The 25,853-nt window shown below is 44.8% G+C and overlaps 1 long non-coding RNA gene across 1 annotated transcript; it reads left to right on the forward strand.

Annotated features, from left to right (window-relative positions):
- The first annotated feature begins 464 nt into the window (after positions 1-464).
- Positions 465-25,853, forward strand: LOC138473828 (uncharacterized). The gene is made up of 3 exons (XR_011268941.1): positions 465-544; positions 3,454-3,499; positions 25,290-25,853. It is a non-coding gene; the product is annotated as an uncharacterized lncRNA (long non-coding RNA).

Here is a 25,853-nt window from a genome sequence, read left to right on the forward strand (position 1 = left end):
CCATTGGGTAAATGTCCATGTTATGGGATACCTCTTGTTTTCCTTTCCTTTCATTGCACATGACGTTATCACCCATTCATATGTTTCCAAATGCTCTAGGAGGACTTATCATTTTTATAATAAGATTTCTTAAAATCTTTGCTGGATGTAATCTTTTGATCAGATCATTATAATAGCTAGACTGTGGTTTAGATTCCTATTTCTTCCAGCCTGTGTTCTACCCTCTCTGATTAGGATATGAGCCGGTGAAACATATGTTTCCATGCCCAGTCTACCCTTTGTGATGTCTGTGGCAATTTATGAGTCGGGCAGCCGGGTGCTCTGGGACCCAGGCCCCCCTCGGTAAAACTAAACTCTAACAATGGTCATACTCTTTTAATAAGACGCAGAGAATTACAATATGGCGTCCCCGTGGAGTAGTTGCAGCGTCCATCTGTAGTCCCTTTTCAGTGTCTATCGAGATGGCATATAGAGCCGCATTGTGAGCCATCTGAGTTCTAGTGCTAAATGTATTGCCAGTGCACGGCGTAGCATTGTGAACCAGGTAAGAGTTGTGTTTGGGTCATGCTATGGGAGCTTGTTAAGAGAATATATAGGGCAGGCTATTGATAGAGCCAGGTTATTTGTTTGCATTTTGAGTATGGCTGTGTGATTGGTTGTTTAGAATTGCAACCCTGTAGTTGTTCGAGGCTGCACGCCAACACTAAGTTTCAGCGCTGTTATGAGTGTTATGTAGAATTCCATAAGCAGGCATGTGTTGACCAGTATGTACACTGAGGGAGTGTGCATTGTTTGTCATTATTGAATGGTTCCTTTCCAAAGTACAGATGTGCTTATGTAACCTGTAGATTCATTCGAAGACGTTTGGTGCATGAACATTCTATGTATCCACAGTGGGCTTAAAGTATATTTGTCTATCAGCTGACCCCAGGTAAGATGTGTGGTCTAGGTGGTGGCATAGTAACGTGTTTGAGTAATGTACATTGACCAACATAGACGTGCTTGTTAAATATACAACATCTAACTTGCAAATAGGACACAGGTCTTTCATTGGAAGGAATACTATTTGTGAATTGAATTAGGTGCATTTGACCTGCTGCTAATCAAAAGGTAGGAAGGTGGTGCTGATACAGGTGTAATGTCATCTTTAGGAGATGTGTGTGTGGCGGACTATTTGGGACCTAAGATGAGTTTGATTAGTCCTCCATTCTGATGTCTTTTTAGTGGCAGATGAGCTTAAGTGCTACCTAGGATCAAGCATAAGTGAAGAAATTCCTATTCATTTGGAGTTTGTGGAAACATTGTCCACATGGTGGAAGAAGTATAACATAAGATACTTCTTTTTAGATTGTAATTGGATGTGCTGTATGTACACATACAACTACACCTTGATACTGTATAGATACAGTTGTAGTTTTTTTTTAATGCATTGTTAGTATTAGCATATTCAAATTGTTGATTTAGTATTCCCCTTTTATCCTTTCTTTTTAGAGTTTTTAAATTGTATAGTTGGTTCTTGAGAGTCGCCCTCAGCATAAAGTGTTGGAAAAAGCTAAAATATTACACAAAAAGACATCCCCTGATGAATGTTCTACCAGTGTGGTGCGATGAATGGAAACATGTTGAGACTTTGATATAAAGACACTCTTCATTTTTGTTAAATTGTGTCTGTTGTACTGTTAACTGGTTATGCATACTTTTCAATGTTTTTGTGAATCTGTATTGAAATATGTGATGCTTTGTGTGTTAACGGGTGTGTAATTCAGGTTTTAATAAATTGATATTGATACAATAAATCAAATTATTTTCTATATAATATTATAGGGTTACTGTGTCACTTTTTTCAGGACAGACAGTGAAAGACAGAACGGACCTATCACTAATTATGAGAGAGTTGTCTTCAATCAGGGTTATCTATCTCTCTTCTTATATATAGACTTAGGTCTACCGCAGAGCGAAGAGATAGATTGGTCTTGTAGAGAGGTCAACCTATGGGGTTTGTGTTTTACCTGTATTAGGTATGAAATACTCTTTTAATGCCATTGGCCAAAGATCTGGGAAGCAGCACCACCCCCTGCCCAAAATGGGGGTATTTCTCACCTCTGCCACCTTTGCAGAAGTGGGTGTTTTCGATGGTTTAGGGTTTTTGGGGGTATTTTTGTTCTTAGATGGCGTTTGTACTTCATAAATCTGGGTGGCCTGTTCCAGCACACAATCCAGGGTCCTACGCTCATGGAGGTCCGTTACTAGTTGGGTCATTATGTATTTTGGGAGGGCATGAAAATAAGTATTAATGAACTCACAATTATTTATGTTCACCCGCCTAGAGGTCTGGGCAAATGACCTCTTCAGCTCTTGCACAAACTCTCTAGGGGCTTGGTCTTCTCCACACTGCAGGTTGTAGGCCACCATACGGCCTTCCTGAGAGCTCCTGTGCACAGAGAAATGCTTTAAGATATACGCCTTAAAGATGGAACACCTTTGGTGATCTTGATTCTCCAGCCTAGCAAAGAAGCTTGAGTATTCCGGGGGGAATGTCCATTTGACAAACTCCATGACATTTTGATCATTTTTGATGCCAAATGACATCATCATTTGGTCATACAGTTCTAGATACTCCCATACTGATTATTTGACAGTCTTGTTATATGGTGTTAATAAGCTCTTGATGGCCTTTATTTGCCGAATTGGGACTTTTACAAGACCTTTCTTCTGTTCGGCAGCCTTCCTTTTCCACTGCACCTGAGTCCAATCACCGTCTGACTCAGAGCTGCTACTATTGGTGGTCCACTCCCTGTCCTCTGGGTGCTACCTACCTCTATGAGACTGGGAAGCCCTCCCAGAATGACAGTGTCTGGTATCTTCTCCCCTGTGGTGCTGAGGGCTCTCTGGGTCACTTCACTTGGCTCCCCTTTTCACACAGGGGAGTACTCACCTTCCTCATCCCTTCTTCTGGGTATGGTGGAGAATTCCACCCACCTCCCTGAATGTGTGAAGGTTTTTAAAATACTGTTTTGAGGCCTAAACTCTGGTCCTTCTCTGTCTGCAAAGTGGACCAGGTGGTCCCTCTGTAACGTTTGTTTCTGCCATTCTAACTTCCTGCTCTTTTTATTATAGGAGCCCTCCTGGTTAGAAGTACCGATATTGTTCTGTGATCAAAACCCCACAAAACCGATGTTCCCCTGGTGCTATGCCCAAAACCCCAAAGCCCTGCCTGTTCTTTTTAGGTACGGAAAAACGAATTTCCCATTGCATTTCTTTCTTTTAAATTGAAGCTGTGCTTACACTCCTAAAACCAATTTCCCCCCTGTGCTCTGACCAAAAACCCAAAGCCCTGCCTGTTCTTTTTAGGTGTAACAAAAATGAAATTCTTTTTGCTTTCCTCTCTCTCATATTGCATCTGTGATTCTAAAACCTCAAATCCAATTTTCCCATTGTGTTCCCACTCTCTAGCACTGCCTTCCATTCAGAGGAGTCAAGTCAAATTGATGTTTGGAGGGTGAGTGTGGCTCAGAAAATGTATAACCCCATCTGCAATCACTGTGTCATGAATTGTTCTTTTATTGGTGGGTGATTTAAAAAGAAATATTTTTTTAATTGTAATATTAGTTTATTATAATTGTTACTGCTTACCTGAGTGTCATCTCTGTGTTAGTGCCTATATGCAAGTCAATTGTTTTTGTGTTGCCACAGTATTGGTGGCTGATGTCAATCTATTTGTGAAATTTGGTTTAAATTAATTAATTAATTAATATTTTCTTAATACACACCGGCCTGATTCCTAGTCCATTGTGGCACTGGGTATGTTGTGTGCGAGATGGGTTGGAGGCCTTACCAAATGAACTAAACTAAAACTAAAAGTTATTTATTGTGCGGCACATTCATGGTGGGGAAAGTAACTCCCTGAGCTGGGTGTGACCGCGTAATAAATTGCTTCAAAACTGGGGACTCGTCCGGGATTGATATAGCATTTCCACTTGTGACAGTGCAGTAGCAGCAGACTATTCATTTAGGTGTAAATGCATTTTAGTGGATGGGAAGTTGTCTTGCATTGTGAAGTCACCATACAGACCTGTTCCCTGGGTTTCAGGGTGGAGTGTACGTAAGTGTTTTTTGAGTGTCATTGTAAGTACAAAATAAAACAGGAACTGGGTTGAGATTTCTCTCTTGCATAGAGAGCATATTAGGTGCAAAACACATTTCATAACGAGCACAGTGGAAATCAATATAGCCAGGGACCACCTTCTATCCAAATAGTTTTTTTTAACGCTGAATGGGTAGAAGAGGAGCTTGAAATGTGGCAATCTAGAATGATGCAGGAGGATACATCTGTAAATTATGTTATGCGGCAGGATAATGGGCTGTTGCATCAGGCCTTGACACACTTTTACATGACACTAACCATCAGAGATGAGCAAATTAAAATGGCTCTAAGCACAGCATATTTGTACTTTCATATGATGATCATGGAAGAAAGATACCAGGTTAGTGTAGCCTCTGTGCAAAACCAATCTGAGCTTTTGGATCAAGCACAGCGAGAATTGAAACAATTAGAGGAAAAGGTGCAACGAGCCAAAATTCTGAGTTAAAATTAGAAAACGTTATTCAGCAGCTAAAAGAGGAGTAAGTGACACAGCACTGAGCGAATTTTGAGTGAGAGTCCCAATTTTCTGCACCGAGATAGGTGTATCAAGAAGATGATGAAAATCTGAGAGAGAGTCAACAAAAATTAAGTGAGCAAGTTGTGCACAATAGAGCCTGTTTAGAGGAAGACATTTATGCATTTCAAACACAGATTGAACAACTGAAAGATGAGAATCGCTAGTTGATCATTATGGATGTCAATTCCCAGGCAGAATTCAATCAGGAGAGCCAAAATCTGAACGCTCTAAAATGGAAGAGAGAACACCTCAGGGAAGAAAATAGCAAATTGTGTCCGGAGAAAAGTGTGCTGTGTCAAGAAGTGTGTCAGTTAAGGGCCGACATGGAAAAAAGTGAGTAATGTTCTCAGGAACTGACTAACATGAGGATAGGAAACGAAAAATTAAGGGGACATGTAAGGCATGCAGAATTGGACGTAGAGCAGGCCACACAGGCCAAAAGGGAACAAAGGGAGGAGATTATTCTCCTGCAATAGAAGGGGTCTGAATATGCCCAGACAATACAAGCCTCACAGAAGGACAATTAGTCCCTTTGTGAGGAGAACAAGGGACTCAGTGACCAAGTAGTGGCACAAAACAATGCAAAAGAAGCTACTCAACACTGATATCTGAGCTGAAAACTCAGGCCTCTGTATATCAACATGAGGTAGGGGCTGAGAAAAAAATCTGAGAGATTGGAAAAAGAGATGGCCAAATACAAGCATGATTTGAGGCACCCCAACCAGTTAGAGTATGAAAAGGCACCCTCCAATCACAGAGTGATGACCTCCTTACCAGGGACCTCAAGCCAACTCACCACACTGTATGCACAGGGTGCTGCTAACGTCATGCCTGCCAGTTTGCAAGAACAGGGAAACATGAGGCAGCTGGACTCATTCAGGCCTAGTATAACTGAGATGCATTGAGGCATATTGAACTGAACTGATTGGTAATCCTAACAGAGTTGCAGGAGACTTTTTACTTTGCCTGAAGACTTTTAACAGTTGCCCTGATCCCCCCTCTAGCAGCATTGCAAGCGGGTTGCTCTTGCTGCAGTGAGGGAGGCGAAGCTAAGGAGGAGCACGTGATCATGTGACGTGACTACGCAGGCTCCTTGAACAGCGCTGCATTGCCACCCTAGCGGTGTAAGCCCTGGTGGCAGAATGGCTGGTGCTGTTTGGCTGTTCTGGGTGTGCGGCTGCCGGATGCTAGTAAGCACTCTTATCTTATTGTGACCATTGATTTGTGACTGATTAAGCAGCCAGCTCTCTAATTTGGCTGAGGGTTCCTATTTACTCAACAGTTCCTAGCTACTTTACTGGTTCTATATATCTTTCTCCATTCTAAGGTCAAGCATGAGATCTGGTCTCCGTAGCCAAAAGGGCTCCTCGACGTTACCAGATGCTATTTTAGTGGACCATGCTCACTACACTGAACCTCTCTGCACATTCTCAAAGTGCTGTCCACTTTCAAATATATAACCAACTACCTCTAAGACATTTTCTGCTGCTCCAGTTTCATTTTAACCTGCCCCCCCACTAAAAAGCGAGATGTCCTGTAGCCTCTTATCAGTGAAGCCTACAATTTCCAACTATACGGATCCCACCATGGCAGCAGCTACTCATAAAGCTTTAATACACAATTGTGAATCTGCTGGCGTTACTATCAACCTCCCTACTGTCCATGACTAATCACACCATGAAATCCCTAGAAAATTGAAAATAAATCAAAAAGTCCCAGGTCAGACATTTATGGATAGATACATCTTAAAAGCAACCTCTACTAGCACTGAAATTAAATTACCCAAAGCTTTTAGAGGCAATGTTATGCTAGACCACTCAGCAATGACTACACAGGCTTTCTTTGGTGGAAACAACAATATCACGGACATTAGCATAATTGAATGTGCGGATAAAGCAATGAACCTACCATCTATTGTTGGAACACCGGAAAATCCTATCCCTTTGTCTCAAGTGGATTTGGCAGATAATACACCCACCGCCCTAACCAACACTATAGAAGACATTGATCCTAACAATGGTGAACTTGCAGCTGAAGCTAGTTCTGGGATATCCAATCCAAATGATGCTAATTCACCACATTTACATACAGTGAAAGATCTGGATGAACGGATCAGATTGACCCATCCAACAGTCTCAGCCCTCAACGTAGTCCTCAGCTCTTTTGTTGAGCTATATGATAATGTTTGGTCTGAGCTTAAAACGGTTCAAAGATCAATGATGGAACTCAATCTGAAAATCGACTGCATAGGAATAGATATCCTGGTAGACCTAAATAACAAAGTGGATTGGATCGGTACCGAACTATCTAAGAAGTTGGCTGTGCAACTACCCTTGTTTGCTCCACAGGGGGAAAGCTCTGCCTCCGCACCTATCCAAACACCTACGACCACTTCACACATTATAGAGATATCTGACCGTATCTCTACATTGGAACCGATCAATAATCTCACTACCCAAGACCATGCTACATATGTACCACTGGCTGGTCCCTGTCTTTGTGCTGCTCCTGCAGCTTGTATAACTAATCTGATACAGAGCCCACCTAATCTGATTTCCAAGTCAAGCCACTCTGCATCTATTCTGACCTCAGTTATACAGGAAAGTGCTTCTGGTAACGACATCGTTTATGAACAGGCTAAGTTAGTACTGCCAGTGGGTCATCTGTACACTGCTGTTGCCTTAACTGGAACAAATAACTTAACACAGATTACTCCCAACCTCGCTTCTAATATATTTCCGCCTCCAGCTGCTGTGACCTCAGATACACAGGAAAATGTTTCTAAGAACCTGTGTCAGAAAAAAAAGACTGCTCCACGCAAGTCGCGCCTTATCAAGCGGAAATTGCCCACTAAACAAACCAACCTACTATTTTCCAAAATTCCGTCTCCAGCTCCATTAAATCTGCACCTAGGGATTACCTCGGAGGGGAAGCGCCAATGTGTTCCTAGTCTTCTTAAGGCCACATTGGTTGATTCTACAGTACAAACTGACAGTTGTATTCTACCAATTACTCAGGCTCCCACTAAGTTGGAGGAAAACTCTTCACTGCGCCCCTTGGCCCCCCTGAAATTGAATGCACAAGAAACAACAACTGCCACACCAATTGTGAAGCTGTGCACCACATCGGTCCTACATCAGGGATGTGGCATTGGGAAATGTAGGACTTATGAAGAAGCTCCTAAGATACCTGTTGTGTCTCAGGCTGCAAATCCAATCAAGCTACAGGGACCCTCGGTCACAAGGACCGATCAACTTTCATCCATATGGGGGCCTATCCAAATCCAACCATCCATCAATAAATTTCCCAACCAGTCTCTGTTTCCTGTCCCACCAGTGGACTTAGGAGCAGAGTGGGAGCAGTTACAGGACAGCGACATTCCGCCAGCTTCTACACATCCAACAATCTCAGCTGGTATCTGAAACCTGGTGGATCGCCTGCCAAACCAACTTCAAGGCTTCAGTTCTCTGTTGCTACTAAAAGGGAAGACACCAACTTAAAGGGAACTCAAAACCTTTCAATGGCCTCCCTAAAACGCCAAGAAGGTACCTACGCTCCTAAATCGAAATCGTTGTTCTTGGTAAAAATTCAGAGCCTATTGGATCTGGAGGCCCCAATCTGTTTGAACAGATGCAATGTTCTATCTATCTTTGCTGAAATTCCAGCACTTTCCCTAATTTCTTCCAAGGACATTACTAGAGTGGCCTTCCCGGATCGTAATGTGCTTGACATGAGTATGATCTGCCTTGCCTCCCCTTTGGTTAAGGAATTGATCCTCACGCAAACAGATTCTTTGCAGGAATTGGGATTTAAAGTTGAGGCTGCTGAATCGTGGGAAATGCTGTTGCAGGGGCCTTCTTTGGCACACTCCTCAGCTACACCATTGGCGGCCAATCGAGGTGGCCCTGAAATCTTGCCGAACCCAAGAAATCCTCCTAAACAGCAGAACGAGGATGTTGATTGGGCCTCCATTATCTCCACCTTGTGGCAAAAACTTGTGCCCTAGGCCAATTTCTCCAAGTTCAAACTTAGTCTCTTCTACGGACCTTTGCCTAAGTCTTGGAATTCTAGAGGCAAGCAACATCTATTTACAAACTTGGAGTGCTTACTGCTGTTGAGAGATGCTGATGCCATCTGTATACAGGAGACTTGGATGACTTTGACCCCATGTTTGGATGGTTTTCATATTTTCGATCAGCCTGCTCAACAAAATCTGAGTGGTAGACCCTCGGGTGGTTTAATTGTTGCAGTTGATAACTGCTTTGATTTATTTGGTAAGGCCCTGACGGGTCTCCCGTATAGGGCTCTGGGTGTAGATCTTACTTCTAGCTATGGGCAATTAAAAATGTTAATCATTAACATCTATTGGCATAGAGGCGTTGGTGAAGTCAAATTGTTTGTGTCCACTATTTCGCAGATTATCCTAGACTGGGTGCTCGCTAACGACGCAGGACATGTATTATTAGCCGGAGCTTTAAATTGTGACTGTACATTTAATTATTCATCATGGGAAATTTGTGAAATGAATACATTTAACCCCTATTATTCAAAGAAGAAACAAGATGGCTATATTTGGTATACGGAGTTGTGCAACTTGGGTCTACAACCCTTGCTCGGACACTCACAATCCCCCAAAAATCCCATTGAATTTACCTGGCGCCACAGCCTTTCCACCTCTATGCTTGATTACATCTCTGCGGATGAATACTTGAGTTTAAGATGTTCAAAGTTGGAAATTCTCATGAACACCTGGAGTGACCATGGCATATTAACTGCAATATTTAAAATCCGCCAACCAAGGGCTCAGTATCGCCCCCAACCTATGGTTACCCCAAACTCATCAGGTACTGCAGTTCGATGGTCCCCTAAGAATATTAACACTTTGAACCTCAATTTGATGGCTATGCTGAATCAGACTACTCTTGTTTGGAAAATGTCTACCTTTAACACTGCATCAGTTAAAGCATTGGTACAAGTAGCAGTAGATGATTTGGCCAAATGATTTGGCCGATGATTGCGGGCCAAATATCAGCTAGTAGGCATACGCACCTTTACAATTCTGATTTGGCAGTAGCAAAAACTAACAAGAATAAGCAGATTAGAAAACTTCAACTAGCAAACTTTGATCTGTCCATCCGTTTAGGTCTTATTAAGAAGGTTAAACAAGCCTATAAAAACTATTGCAAAACAATCAAACATCAGTTATTACAACAGGACTCTGAAACATTGCTCCAGGTTATTGTGAAGGCGAATGTAGGTGCCTTCTGGCATATTGGCAATCGACAAGATAGTAACATGGGCATTGCTTTATTGAATTCAATTGCTGAACAAGTCTGGTTAGACTTCTACTCCAACAGATTTGCCCCTAGCATCTCAGAGGGAATTAATTTCCCTACAAATTGTGACATATCCGTCCCTTCGCCCAAATGGGCTCCTTCAATTGAGATTGATATAGTGCTAGATCTAATTCGTAAGTGCAAAAGATCTAGAGCCCCTGGCCCGAAAGGGTTTGCTAACAACACTTTCAAAGCCGACCCCAATCTTTGGGCCCATCTTCTATGCATTGAGTTCCGGGACATCCTCAAATCTGGGGTATGCCCAACCTCTTGGTCAACTGCACACGTGATCCCAATCGTCAAATGCGGCAGTAGGTCTGAGCCTAAAAATCACGGCCTATTGCTTTGATCGATGCGGATTGCACAATCTTCTCTGCCTTTCTCTTATCGCATCTGAAGGACTGGGAAAACAACATCCATCCCCTAAGTCCCTTCCAAACGGGCTTCCGTAAATTCCACTCTACCAATATTAATAGGCATGTGGTTAAGTGTATTCAGGAGGCTGCCTGGAGCTCAACTATGGGCCCTACTTACATGGCCTCAGTGGATCTCTCGGCAGGCTTTGATTGTGTTGACCGAAACCGGTTATGGCACAAACTCTCTGCTTGGGGACTACCTAGGGGCTTAATTTCCCTCCTAGAGGGGGTTTACAACAATTCAAGTGTACGAATTCGGCTAAATAAAAAGGGGGATATGTCAGCTAAGGTTTGCACATATCGTGGGGTTAGACAGGGCTGTGTCCTAGCCCATGGGTAATTAATCAGTATGTCTCTGACGCAGCGGAGTATTTGTTGAAGGAGGGTCTCTTATCACCAAGAATTGGCTCTGTGAAGCTTATTTGGTTGGCCTATCCAGACGTCTTCTTATTATTTGACCTAACCAAGGTGGGGCTACAGCGCCTGCTAGATGTATTCGCCAACTATGCGAAGCTAAATGGGTTGAACATAAACCCTGCAAAAACCAAAATCCTGCCATTTTCTAAAGGGCAGGTGAAGAAGAAAACTAACCTCTGGAACTTGAGGGGCGTAAGAATACCTTGCTCTACTTGTCTTACTTACCTGGGCTACTATGTCGGGGCCAGTAGAGGCTCGAAAAGGCAGATTCATCTTCTCTTAAACAAAGCTAAGATAGTGGCCAGGCAGGTCCTTAAATTCAACTGCAAATATGGCCGATTCTCTATTAGATCTGCCCTTCTATTCTTTGAGGGTAAAATAGCCCCAAAATTGATTTAGGGTCTAGAGTTCTGTATGGGGTTAACTACTTAAAAACTGGATGGGATTGAAGGAGATATCTGGAGACGGGTCTTACTTTTACCTAATGCTGTCACCCTGGCCGCAATTCGATTTGATTTAGGCTACATCTCCCTAAAATCCCGAGTTGATTGGAGAAAGCTCATACTCTCCGCTAAACTTAAGGGACCTGTACCCAATACCCTGTATGAATGTGTTGGGAATAACATTAATCAATCTGGTTTCTTAACTAAATTTGCTAAGCGGTGCAAAGATATTCTGTGTAACATCAGTTCAGATTTAGAGCAGCTAATCACTAATCCTAAAAAAACTAAAAAGAAGTTGTGGGACTATGATTGGGGCCAGACTACGGACACTTTCCATTCTTATAGCTCTATGTCTCATCTGGCTCATGAACACAAGATAAGAGGTACTCTATCTCCAATCCTTAGGATTTTTCCTAACCGTGATCATCAACAAACTCTACTTAGACTGAGGTGGAATATCTTACCAACTCTGGACACTAAACTGAGGTGGAAACAGATTTCAGTGGCGGATGGTATGTGCCGATTCTGTCATATAGTTTCCTGAAATGGCTAAACATTTAATTTCGTTCTGCACACAACTCGAAAAACTGAGAGACTCCTGCTTGAATACTCTTAAAGTTTTATTCCTGGGTCTACCAATTGGACTGGTGTGGCAACGTTGTCTGTGTATTGGAACTTCGCGAGAGGGCTTGGCCCTGTCTAGTTTTATACATAATCTTCATTTGGAACATATGTAATTGTATTTATCCTGCTGTTCAAATCATAGTGTTAATTAATAAAATCATATACAAAAAATATAATAACTGAGATGCAAGGCCAGCCCCTATCAGATATTGATGGGCATTCATCTTTATCCAGGTTTAAAAATACCCTAGCAGATACTTCTGACCAGGAGGGCTCCTCTGATGAGACTTTCATCTGCTTCTCACTGAGAGTGAGGTCCTGTTTCCACCCTCCTGGCCATCTGTTGTTCTCCTGCACATGTGGACTTTGTGCCTGGCTGCTGACCATTTCATTGGGTAGGTGCACTTTCTGTGCATTACTGCACCTCCAGGGTAATTATTGATCCTGAAAAATTGAAATTGGAAAAAAAAGAAAAAACCCCGAAATTTGCATACAATTGTTGGAAAGGACTGTTTTATTTGGCATTTTCATCGTGCTGCCATTTTTTGAGCTTTTTAAAACCTGGAGCTGCCTTGCTATCTTGAAAGCACAAGTTTTTTTCCCACTATTACCTGCTTATTTGACTGTTTTTGTTGGCCCTTCCAAGATGGCTGCCGTGGTTTTCTTTGTTGTGTAGGCAGGCTGTGCTGAATCACCTCTCCCTGTGCTGCACCCCCATTGCTTGTTGAGTGTTTTCTTCCATCCAATCAGGGATTGTCAGGCTTCAGCCGGCCCGCTCAGCAAAGGCCTACTTCTAAGGCCGCTGTCTGCTCCCTGTCCACTTCCAGAACGCTAATTGGGTCCTCCCTGCACCTTAACGACAATGATGCTGCCACCTCATGCCTCTAAGAAATCCGGACTGCCTTGACTTTGCCTCCTCCAGAACTATGGGTTAGGTCCCTCCTTATGGACTCACTCCTACCGCCTTTGACTATCCCTGTTCTTTCTGCTTGTTACTCCCATGTTGTCATCCTGATGCGCAGTGATTCCTAAAACCCTTTGCTAACATCCGATTCCAAGATTGAAAAGTCAAATATTGCTGTTTTTGCTTTGTGCTAAAAAGTCAAATCTTGCTGTTTTTGCTTTGTGCTAAAAAATCAAATCTTTCTGTTTTTGCTTTGTGCTAAAAAGTCAAATCTTGCTGCCCATTGCAAAATTCTCTTTATTTTGCTTGTATACTGTTTCTTCTCTGTAACTTGCCAGCCCAATGGCCTCACCACTCTCTTTTGTCCCACACCTACCTGCCTTAGCCCTCCCAGTATCTCCATCCTCTCCTCGAGTCCACCCCAATGGCACTTTGTGTTTCTCCTATCTTTTCCAACTGCTTCTCCATTAACTATCCTTCACTTCTCACTAAGTCTGGTAGGAAGAAGTTCAAAAAGGATATCTTGGCCTCTAATTCTGGTCTTCCTATCGCCGACACCTACTCCAATGCTTCCGCCAGACAGACCCTTACCGACATCCTCTCTGTCGTTCCTTCGCCAGATCTATGGACTCCGCATATGGTCTCTGTGCTCTGCCCTATCTCCTCCTCTCCCATTAATGGTGGCACTCGCTGGGAAGTTCTCATGGCTTCCTTCGACTCCTCTAAAGTCATCATTAATGTCTACCTAAATGGCACTGTCATGGTCCAAGGCCCTCAGGCCAATCTCCTCCTCTTTGATAGGCGTTTCCCCGCCTCATCAATTACCTCTCATCTCCTGCTGTCCCCTCCTCTCTCCCCTCTTGGCTACCTTGCCCTCTATCTCCTCCTCCTCCTCCTCCTCTGCCCCTCCTAGGGCTCATTCTCCTCCACAGGGCATACCTCTGATCTGTACCCCTCCCCGGAAGGGCTTTAAGGCTGGCAACCTTCTTCATATTGCCACTCTCAACTCTCACTATGCTGTCAAACACTCCTCTGACATCTTCCACCTCCTTGAAGAACTAGACCTTGATGTCCTTGGTCTTACTGAGACATGGTTCACGGCCAGCTCTGTCACAAGCTTTGACACTCTCCTCCCTGATGGCTACAAGATCCTCTCAGCACCCAGATTCTCCCGGTCTGGTGGGGGGGTAGCCCTGATCTTTCCTGAGTGGATTCCTGCCTCTATCATTGCCACTCCGACCTACTCCTCTTTTGAATGCCTTGTCTGTAGGCGTTCTCTCTCACCTACCCATTCTCTTACCATGGTTACCATCTACCGGTCTCCTGGTCAAATTACCTAATTTCTCTCTGAGTGGGCAGACCTCTCCTCCTCCCTCCTGGCCTCTACCACTCAACTCCTCCTCCTCGGTGACCTCAATATACATTTAGACTCTCCTTGCTCCTCTTCTGTACTCTTCTGTGACCTCTGCGACTCCCTCTCCCTGTCCATCCTCCCATCTGGCCCGACTCACTCTGCAGGGCACACACTCGATGTCTTGATCTCCTCTAACCTCCCCCTCTCCATCCCTCTGACCACTCCTCTCTCCTGGAGCGATCACTCCCTCCTCTCCTCTCATCTCTCCCTCTCTTTCCCCCCAAACCAAGCCTATCCCAACACTGCCACCTATCTTCTCGGACATCAGGCCCATGAAGTGTGTGTCAGTTGAGACTTTTGCCACCACTTTCTCTCCCCCCCTCCACCTTTGGCTGTCTCACATCCTGACACAGCCCAGTCTCTCCTCTACTCTACAATTTATGATACACTTCATGCTCTTGCCCCTGTCATGAGGATCCGTTTGAAGTCCAAAGCCAAGTGCAATTCCTGGTATGACTCTGACCTAGCTACACTTAAACGTAAGTGTAGGGCGGCTGAGAGGAAATTGAGGACTTCCTGTTCATCCTCTGACAAATTGAATTGTCGCCTGCTACAAAGGCAATACTGACTCTCTGTCCTCACCAAGAAGAGAGTCCACATTCAAGCTCGTGCCTGCCTCTGTGGCATCTCACAACTCAGCCGAACTCTTTAAAATCTGCAAGGACCTGGCCAACCCTGCTGCAGTCTCTACCCCACCTGTTGCCTCCCAGGCTCTTTGCAGTGCCCTTGCATCTCATTTCATTTAAAAAACCCAGGACATCCTGTCCACACTCTTCACCCACAACCCTCCTGTCCCCTCCCCATCTGTGCTTGCTGACCCTCCTTTAGCCACCCCCCACCATCCTTCTCGTCCTTTCCTCTTTTCTCCGCTGACAAGGTCGCTAGACAAGTCCGATCTATGAAAGCCTCATCAAAACAGGTTCATCCCTGTTTCTTTAAAACCATCAAGGACCACATTGACACCCTTGCTCCGTCCCTTGCTGATTTTTGCAACCACTCCTTTGCCTTGGGATCCTTCCCCTCCCCTCCGAAGCACTCCTTTGTGCACCCTCTTCTCAAGAAACCCACAGCTGATCCTTCTTGTCCAGCTAACTATCGCCCAATTTTCATTACTCCCTTTCTTGGCAAACCCCTGGAAAAGTTGGCCATCTCTCAGCTTAACCTTCATTGTAATTCTGTTGGCTGTCTCCATGACCACTAGTCTTGCTTCAGAGCTGCTAGAAGCACAGAAACTGCTCTCCTGAACATACGTGAAGATCTGCTCTCCAACTTTGACTCTAACATTCCCTCTGTTCTCATCCTCCTCAATCTCTCTTCTGCCTTTGACACGGTCAACCATACCATCCTGCTCAACTGTCTCCGTGAAAACCTGGGTAGCACTGATCAGGCTCTGGCCTGGCTGTCCTCTTTCCTCTCAGATCGACCCTCCCAGGTCCAACTTGGGTCCTTCCTTTCATCTATCTTCCGCTCTACCTGTGGTGTTCCTCAGGGGTCCAACCTCTCGCCCTGGCTTTTCAACCAATACCTGGCAACTCTCTCCCACTGCATTGCCACTTTCTGCTCAAATTTCCAGTGCTACGCTGATGACACTCAACTCATTTTCAGGCTGCCCTCTGCCACCTCCTCTCCCTCTCTCATCTCTGATTGCCTAACTGCCATTCAAGATTGGTGTGCCGCCAATGATCTTTGTCTGAATGCCAGCAAGACGGAGATCCTCCTCATCGCCACACCTTCATCATCCTTTCCCCTCACTCTCTGGCCGGCCTCCCTTTGCCCTCCTCCTACCGCCACCTGCGATGCTAAGAACGTTGGGGTCATCTTTGAATTCAACCTTTCCTTCTCTGCCCACATCTCTGAGGTCTCTAAAAAGTCAAAGTTCCGACTGAAACTCCTCTGAAGTACTTTGCCTTTCCTCTCCTTCCCCCAGAAGCTCATGGTATCCCAAGCTCTGGTTCTCTCTAGCTTGGACTATTGTAACAGCCTCTTTCTAAATCTACCTGCCTCTACTCTCTGCCCTCTGCAACTAATCCAGAACAGGACTGCGAGACTTGTCCTTGGCCTCAAGCCCTGGGATTGTATCTCTCCAGCTCTGAAATCTCTTCATTGGCTCCCAGTGGATGCAAGGATTCAATTCAAAACCCTCTGCATTGTCTGTGGCCTGGGTCCAAAATACCTTCATCTGTCCCTCCGCAAATACCTCCCCTCTCGAGCTCTTCGCTCCTCTACCTCCAACTCCCTCAGGGTCAGTCGTTTTTCAAAGAAACGAGCTGGGGGTAGATCTCTGTCTTCGGCTGGGGACTCCCTCTGGAACAGCCTCCCTGCCACTCTAAAACTTGAGGAGAACCATCTCCGGTTCCGGAAGCACCTCAAGACCGTCCTCTTTTCTTCTGCCTTCGTTCCCCTTCTCCCCTGCTGATATGTTCTCTCTTGGCACCGTGCACCTGGTCACCCTCAGTCCTCCGGGCCCTGGTACCTGCTCACCCTGCCACCCTCCCGCACGGCCTCCAGGCCACCCCTTGCACTGGGGTCTGTATCTGTACCCATACAGATCCCCCCTTCTTCTTCCTGCACTTATCAGACCTACCCTGTCTGCTGCCTTAAACCTAGCACTTGCAAATTGCTGGCTGCACTAAAACTTTTTGTTGCCTTTATTATTTATTTATTGTTATTCATCTGTTTCTCCTCTGCTTCGCACTTTCCACTTCTCCCCCTCCCGTGCACTTTTTCCCTCCCCCTCTCTCATGCACTTGCGTGTTCTTAATGTCACTGGGCCTAGTAAGAACGCTGTTTTGTTCTCCATTGTTCCCCTCCCTTGCCTTGTCGCGCTCTGAAACACTTGTGTACGAGCGCGATAGAAATAAAATATCAAATATCAAATATCAAAATGAGACGGTCAGTGAGTTAAACTGGCAGAAACAAAAGTTACAAAGGGACTACCAACTCCGCTTTGCAGACAGAGAAGAACCAGAGTACAGACATCAAAAGAGTATTTTAAAAACCTTCACACATTCAGGGAGGTGGGGGGGATTCTTAAACATACCTGGAAGAAGGGATGAGGAAGATGAGTACTCCCCCTTGCGAAAAGGGGATTCCAAGGGAAGTGACCCTGATAGCCCACGGTACCAAAGGGGAGAAGAGACCAGACCCTGTCCTTCTGGGAGGGATTCCCAGTCTCAAAGAGGTGGGAAGCGCCTACAGGACAGGGAGTGGACCACCAATAGAAGCATCTCTGAGTCAGAGGGTGAGTGGACTCAGGTGCAGCGGAAAAGAAAGGCTGCCAAACAGAAGAGGGCCTTGTAAAAGACCAAATTCAGCAAATAAACACCATGAAGAGCTTTATAACTCCCATTGACAAAAATGTGAAATACTTGGTATAGGAGCATTTAGAACTATATGACCAAATGATGACGTAATTTGTCATAAAAATGATAAAAATTCCATGGAGTTCGTCAAATCGCCATTCTCACTGGAATACTCCAGCTTCTTTGCAGGGCTGGAGGACCAAGATCACCAAAGATGGCTCACCTATAAGACGGCTATCTTAAAGAATTTCTCTGCACACAGCAACCCTCGGGAGGCCCGCAAGGTGGCCTACAACCTGCAGTGTGGATAAAACCAATCCCCTAGATCTCCCAAATCAGGGAGAAGGGAGACCAAAGATGGAGGGTTATCAGGGAAAATCACAATACCCAAGGTACTCTGGGAGAAGGAACAGCTACCCTTTCTGAGAGCAGCAAAGGTATGACTACAGACTGCCATACCAACCAGAACGGATGTCTCAACTGGAGCGCTAGGTCCACAATTTGACATAAGACCTGGGTCGCATGTTGAGGGCTCAATGGAGCCCTCAAATGGAAATTGCTGCCCAGGACAGCTCAACACCTGGGTCTGGTGCCCTTGAGCAGTGACGGGGACGGGGAAAAAAAAACAGAAAACTAACAGGTTCCAGAGGAGGTAGTGGGCTGGCGGGAAGGGAGATGCAAAGCCCTAGAGGAAACTTCCTTTCTCACCAGAGAAAAACCCCTGGAAACCTCTGAACACAAATCTCCTACCCATGAAAATCTGGAACCTAGGGAACAGAGGGTAAGTAGGAGAAATCAAGAGCAAAAGAAAACCCACTTTGTCGAGGAAGTTTGCATCATCCCATTTGAAGGGAAAGAATCCCTGGAGGATCCAGGGAAGAACATTGTCTCTTTTAAGGATGGAGGGATCCCTCCCAAGGAACAATTTGTCCCAAAAGACCCTGATTTAGAACCAGTAAGTATGAAGACTGACCCAGAGCAACACATTCTTAAACCCCAACAATGTCTTCTAGATGACTCTGAAAGAAATAAGGGATCCTCCTCCCAAACAGGTTCAAGTAACTTTCTCCAGGAAAAGGGGCACATCAAAGAATCCGGGGAAAAGGGAGACTTCCCCAGCCCATTTGTTGCTGGGTGCAACATTTTCTTTACATATTCCTGGAGTCTGACACAGAAAACATCCAAGATCACACAGTGTCGGAGTTCAAAATTAATAAGAATTGACTGCCAAGGTGGCACAAAATGCACATTTTCTTTGCCCCCCCAGAAGAGAGAGATGGGAGATTTTATGCCTCTGTCAAGGTACTGGGTCAATGTGCATTATCAGCGCTGGTGGATACTGGATCTCAAGGCCTTGGACCAAACACATTCAGAAAGGGTGCGGGGGGCCACCAAATCCCCCTCACACCTCTTCCTGGACAACTCCAAAACTTTGTTGGAAATTATATTTCTGTCGAAGGGACTACGGATCTGCAGATCAAATTGGGCGACATAAGGTGAAACACCTGGTGATACCCACCACCCCAGAGGGCACACCTTGTCTACTGGGAAATGACCTCCTCCAGATGTTATCATCCCTGATTCACAGTGTAACAAGGTCCTCTGGACTCAGACAAACAGACAACATTCAGGACACCATTTGTTTTAATCAAATTGAAACAAAGCACAATGTATGTGAATTTAAATGACACATGCCATGTGGTTGAACAACGGTCCAACCAAATAGAATTTCACTTTAGGAACAATCAAGTCCCAAACATCACTGCCATCTCTGTAGGAGAACAAACTGGTGATAGGAACTCTTCTCCATTTTTGAAAATTAACCTTCCTCCCAGTTTTCAGTGGCATTCCACACTGCAATGAAATACTCTGAACTGTTATACCAATCCACAATCTGAAGAAAATCCAAATCCCATGATAAAAGATGATAAGAAACCAGCTCAACGTTTGGCTGATATGCATAAAAATGGTGAATAGCTGGTTTTGCCCATTCAGGTAAATGAAGGGGGGGGGGGCCTGTTCTTGCCAGGGTATGCCTGAATAACAGAAGAAGCTTCATCACCGAAGCATTATTCAGGAAACTCCCAAAAGATCAGACCATTCCCATATTTAAGTTGATTGATGAATGGGAAATGGGCCTGTAAACTCCAAATTCCAAACATCTCCTGCCTAGCAGGTGCATGCTAAACATTTCCATTTGTGACAACAGCATAGAACATAATTGTTGGGTTGTGAGAGATGTCCCCTATGCCTTTTACCTAGGCAGCAACATTCTCAATCGATTCACAATTAATTTGGACCTAATTAATTACAAAACCTGGTCTTGACTTGGGGGTAGCTCCACGGGCTTTAACAACACTGAGAAAGCATTTCGGTCAGCTCAATTGCTGCCCTATGCAGTTGAAGTTCAAATGTGAGAAGAGGTCACCATTCAGGACAGGTGCCACAATTCAAAATTCCCCTAAAAATTAAGCGAGAACAGAATCTCAAAAACAAGGACGATTTTATAAATTTGAATTATCACTTCCAACAGCAAGGTTTGTATTTACATCTGACACCCCTAGTTGACCTAGAACATGACAGCATTGAAATATTGGTGGATAATAGCAACCCTAGACGTATCACTCTGGGCGCAGACACCTTTATTGGAATGGTGTTGATGCCCAACATTATTCTATTGATTTATCTAATGAAATCATGGGACCAATTTCAAATCACTGTTACAATTGTGATAAAGATATCCCTCCGGAAAAGATTTTCACCCGGCAAGTGGGCTTTTTCCTGGTGTTCTCCTCCTGCCGTTATAATGGGGAGGAGGTAACCTGTGACATCAGGAAGGATGAGGTGGTATTTCAAGACAACAGTGACTACCTCCCATCATGGAAAAACTCATGTCCAGGCCAGCACCCACAATAAGAGATCTCTCCACCCAACTGGAGGATACCGCCAACATTGCAAAACCCGAGGTATTTACAGGCTTTAAGCGGATGGTTGAAAAACAAATCAATCTTACTGATGCCTGTGAGACCAAAGAGCAAAAGCAGAAGCTGAAACAGGTGTTTTTGGAATGTCAGGATATCTTTGCCGTGGATTCGTATGACTGTGGTTGCACAGAGATAAATTAAACCTCCTTACCTACGTACCCTGAGATGGCTCCAGTGTTTGTGAAGCAGTAACGGTTGCCTCTCGCATATATGGGGTCACTCACAGAGATTATTTAAAACTTAGAATCCTGTGGGATCATTCATCCAGTCCACAGTACCTTTAATAACCCGGTACTGGGCATACTCAAACCAATGGCCAATGGGGACTTTGTGCAAACCTTAGGGAGTTAAATATACAGGTCCACATGTCAAGATGGCCACTTTCCTACATCAATCAGGGACTGGCCAGATCCAAGGGTCAAAGGTGTATACCGCCATTGACCTGGCCAACGGTTACTGGACAGTACCAGTGAGTAGGGAAGACCGGTACAAGCCTGCCTTTATTTTCGGTGGGGGCAAGGGGCGCAACAATACACATGGACCGAACCCCCTTTGGATACATAAACTCTGGCAACAAATTTAACATTTTCCTACCTAAGGCCATGCCCGGCTTGGGTGAAAGGGGAAACCTAGCCTATGTAGATGATGTCTTAATCAAGAACTCAACAATGGAGGAACATATAGCTGAACTATGCTATGTTCTGACCCAGTTGCAGAAAGCCGGGGCAAAACTGTCCTTCCAGAAGGCACAGTGGTGTAAGACCCGCGTGAACTTCTTAGGGCATGACATCAACCCTGAGGGTCTCAGTCCCCAGGCGAAAAAGGTAGAATCATTATTGATACTGAAAGACCCTACTACTGTGTGTGAACTACAAAGCCTTCTTGGGCTCACTAATTATAGTAGAAAGTTCATAGAAGGCTATGCAGATGTCACACGACCCTTGGTCCATTTATGAAAGGCCGGGGTCAAGTGGGAGTGGAGTCCAGAGCAATCCAAGGCAGTAAAACAACTAAAGAGAAGCCTTTCCCAAGCGCCTTGTTTGGCTTACCTCATAAAGAACACGGAATTCTTCTTTGAGATGGGGTTCTCAAATACTTGTCTAACAGCAGTATTATACCAAAAGCCCAACAAGGTCAACAAAGTAATCTTGTAAATGAGCAAGACTTTGTCCTCTGTGGAGGAAAAATTCAACGATTGCGAAAAGGCACTCCTGGTAACAGTGTGGGCATTGAAGAATTACCACCCGTTCATCCAGGGGGAGCACATCATTGTTGAGACTCCTCATCAGCCCTTCGAATATCTCCAAAGTGACCAAATCTGAATTGGGAATGTGAGTAATTCCAGAATTACTTACTGGATTCTGTCCGTGCAAGGCTCTCGTGTGGAGGTCAGATATGGCCAAAACAAGAAGAGTCACCTAACGCAAGGTTTGGCTGACTTGCATGACTGTGCTCAAGAAAACAGTGTCAAGGACGAAAGTCTAAAAACCAAAGACAACATGGAGGTGTACCTTACTTCCACACACAAAATCTATGAGGAAGGCACGTGCCAGGGAATACCCACAGTTTATGTGGATGGGTGCTCCCACCATGTTGATAATCACAGATAAAAATAACTAGTTGCTGGCATTGGGAATGTCTGGGTGAATGATGCCCCAGTGCCCTCTGCTGTGTACAAGATAGGTCCCCAAAGTAGTCAGGTGGAAGGGTTGATGGCAGTACATCAAGCCATCCTCACTGCCATGAAACACCAACTCAAAAAACTGGTCATAATCACTGATTCAGATTATGTCAGGAATCGGTTTGTGGAGCACCTGATTAATTGGAAAAATTGAGGCATGCTGTGTGCAAATAACAAACCTCTGAAGCATGGGAAATTAATGCAAACACTTGATGATCTGATCACCTCTAATGAGAAGACCATCTATTGGAAAAAGATCAAAGGTCACTCCAGAATCGAGGGACCAGACAGTACTGGAAATTACTTGGCTGACCATTTGGACAAAACCGGAGCCATCCACAGGGATCTCATAGAAACCAAATCCCTGTTGGGGGAAATCCAGGTTGCTGCTGTCACCAGGTCCCAAACACATGCCCAAAATGAACTCTCAACTGCCCAGTGGAGTAAAGAAACCACAGAAGCTGATTTGATTATGGCACAAAAAGGGGGCCCAATTATTGGGAAATGTTATCAACATATTGAAGACCCTGTGAATTTTCCTCTGACAGAATCTGATTACATTGGGAAAGAGGATCTCCAGGTGTTGATGAAGATTTCCAAAATGTTTTGAATCCAAGACGGTGTGCTGGTATGTGACCAGTGGATGGTACTTACCTCATTCCGAAGCCTGATGTTAAATCACGCCATGACGCGGCCACTGCCGGTCATAGGGGGTTTTCATACAACTTTATAAATCTTGCGAAGGGTTGCATACTGGCCACTCATGGGTCAGGAACTAAACCTATACTTGAAGCGATGTCTTGTGTATGCTCAGTTGCAGCCAAGTTCCCTCACACACGGAGCATCCCTACAGAAAAGGGGAATGACACTGCTTGGTCGGATCTGTAAGTCGATTTCATCGGGCCAGTGCTTCGCTCCTATAGAGGAAATAAGTACATGTTGACGTGACTTGCTTGTTGTCATGGGTAAAGGCTCCTGGAAGTTGTAGTCCCGGTGGAAGATCCGCCATTGACATTCCATCACGCTGGTGTAACAGCGTGCTAGTCTTTCTTGCAGGATCTCCATTTATGCCTGGTGGCCCCACCCCCAGGCACGTTGCAACTTTATTCGTGCACTCGCTCCTCTTCGCACCGGTTACCTTCCTGACCGCTGTTGTTTTATTCCTTGCTCAAATTGCCCTTTCATTTACTCCCTTGCTGTCCAGTTTTCCCCTCTGACCTCCACACCTTCTTGGTCGTATCAGCTTTGGTCTTTATTCCTTCCAGTAGTGAGTCTCGCCTCGAGTCCTTTTCTCACTGACAGCCTTTCGTGTTGTATCTGCACTGCTTTTTGGTGTTTGGGTAAGTGGTTTTTAGTTTGCCATGCTCTTTCTTTCTCTCAGCACAGGCAGCTTTCTCTAACTCTATCTCTCCCTCTCTTTCTCTCTCCTTCCAGCTCGCTCTTGCTCTTTGCTGCTTCCTTTTTTTTCTTACCGCCTTCTACGGCTTCCTACTTCCTATTCCATTTCTTTTGGACTATGTTTGTCTTCACGGCTCACTGTCTACCCTTTCAGCTTTATGTCCGCTCAACTGCCTACAGCTGCGCTCTTGCTCCCTTTTCTGTCTGCCTTGAACTACTTTCTTCTGTTAGGTGCCTTCCACATGCTAGCCTTTTTGATTGATGTCCAGCTGGGATCCATTTTGTTTACTTAACTGCTCAGCCAGATCTGCATGTATACTATTCCTAGGCCTTGGAGCTACCGATTTCATTCTTACTGTGAATGGACACTCTGCACTTTGGACTCAGACCCTATTCTGCCACATCATAACATTATCTTTACTTCAGAATCACCTGCATCTGTACTTCATCTCTGCTCAAGGATCACTAGTCTCAGCAGAAGAACTACCGTTTTTTTTGTGCCTGTGGGCTTATTCCCCATTTCCTGGGCAGTGCAGGAGGAATGCCATTCTGGTTGGTACTTTTCCTTCGGTCCTACCAGGGTGGGGAACTTTCGGAACAGACCCTACCTCTTCAAGAAGAAGGGTGCCCCTGAAGAACTCTCGGCCGACAACTCCATTTCAGAAGCCTCTTCCAGCGACTGCGACAAAGACGTCCAGGTGAGCCGCCCCACTGTTGACACCTGTTTACCAAGTGGGTGGAATGTCTTCCAGCCCCAATCTGCAAGGTGGAGACAGCTGCCGCCCTAATGATCAATCACATCTGCTCGCATTTGGCCTTCCCCAAATGATTGAGTAGGACCGAGGAAGTCATTTTACTAGTGAGGTGATGACAAAGAAGTGGAAGATACTAGGAGTAAAGAGAAAACTCCACATTTACTGCTCAGCCTCAAGTGGGGGAGTTGAGAGGTACAATAAAGTGATTGTGGGCATCTTGAAGATGTTTGTGGCAGACTCTGGACTTAGTTGGGGCATCTGATTAATGCTTGTCCTGATGGCCATCAGGTCTACACCATCTTCTGCAACAAAAATATCCCCATTCAAGCTCATGACTGGACGGAAAATGGTGCTGCGCTCTACAGATCCATGAGTACATTGAGACCCCTTCAGCACGCTTTTGCTTACGCTCAGCGAAATTTAGAAAAGTCAGCAGAGGGGATGAAAACCCACTATGACTTAAAGACCACCAAGAAAGAGTACGAAGTAGGAGACAGGGTCTACCTGTACAATTTCCAAAGGAACCAGACCAAAGAGCGGAAGTTCCTCCCCTCCTGGAATGGTGCTTTTGAAATTGTGGATAAAATCTCACCTGTCGCCTATAAGATCTGCATCCCTAAAGGAGAACAAACAGAAGAGAAATGGGTTCATATCAATCAGTTGAAAATCTGTCATACAACCCAGTGAGGGTAAAGCCCAGGAATCATCTTAAGAGTAAAGGTAAAGAATGGGAACCCGGATGGAGAAAATGACACATTTACAGGGAGTAGAACTTATTAGGAAGTTACCAAGAATAATTGTCATGTCCAAAACTGTGATGCCATGTAATGTAAATTTATAACTCGTTGCTTTTGTTGTCAATTTGCATGCCAATCATACAGGGGAAATTCGTACTGTATGAAACATTTAACCTCTTTTGTTCTCGGCAGATTAAATAACTCCTTGCCTCTACAGGTCAATCGTGGAGCTACCGGAAAGGGAGGGATACATGATCGAAACACAAAATCCGAAAAGAGTGGAGTGCAGACCAGAGTGCCACTCCCTCAGGACAAGGAAAAGAGCAAATGTACTCCCAAGAAGATCCCTTGAACGAACTCAGGACAAAAGGAAACAGACACCCCACTCTCTCCTTGCTCTTCTCTCGGTCTCATTAATCAAAGAGACAGGAGGGGTGAATTTGTTGCGTGAAATATAGCCGCTGATTGCTAGAAATAAAGAGGCCAGAGTCAGTTGTGAATGCTCACCGAAATGTAAGGCCAGCACAGAAATTATATCAGATATGAGGCCTATTGAACCTAAATTTAAAGGAAAGAAAGTGGGACTAAATTTTAAAATGCATGGATATGCACAATGCCTTTCAGGAAGGAACAGAAAGACATGGGGCTGACAAATCCATGAAGAGCTGCACTGACATCAAGAAACCGCAGGGCACAATATCTTCAATGGGATGCTGGACTGTGCGCTAAGCAGCTAAAGTGAAACATCCCAGATAGAAAAGAAATAAAAGAATGTCATTTT

Source organism: Ambystoma mexicanum, chromosome 8, assembly GCF_040938575.1.
Source record: "Ambystoma mexicanum isolate Mex_15411 chromosome 8, UKY_AmexF1_1, whole genome shotgun sequence".
In the NCBI taxonomy this organism is placed as follows: Eukaryota; Metazoa; Chordata; class Amphibia; order Caudata; family Ambystomatidae; genus Ambystoma; species Ambystoma mexicanum.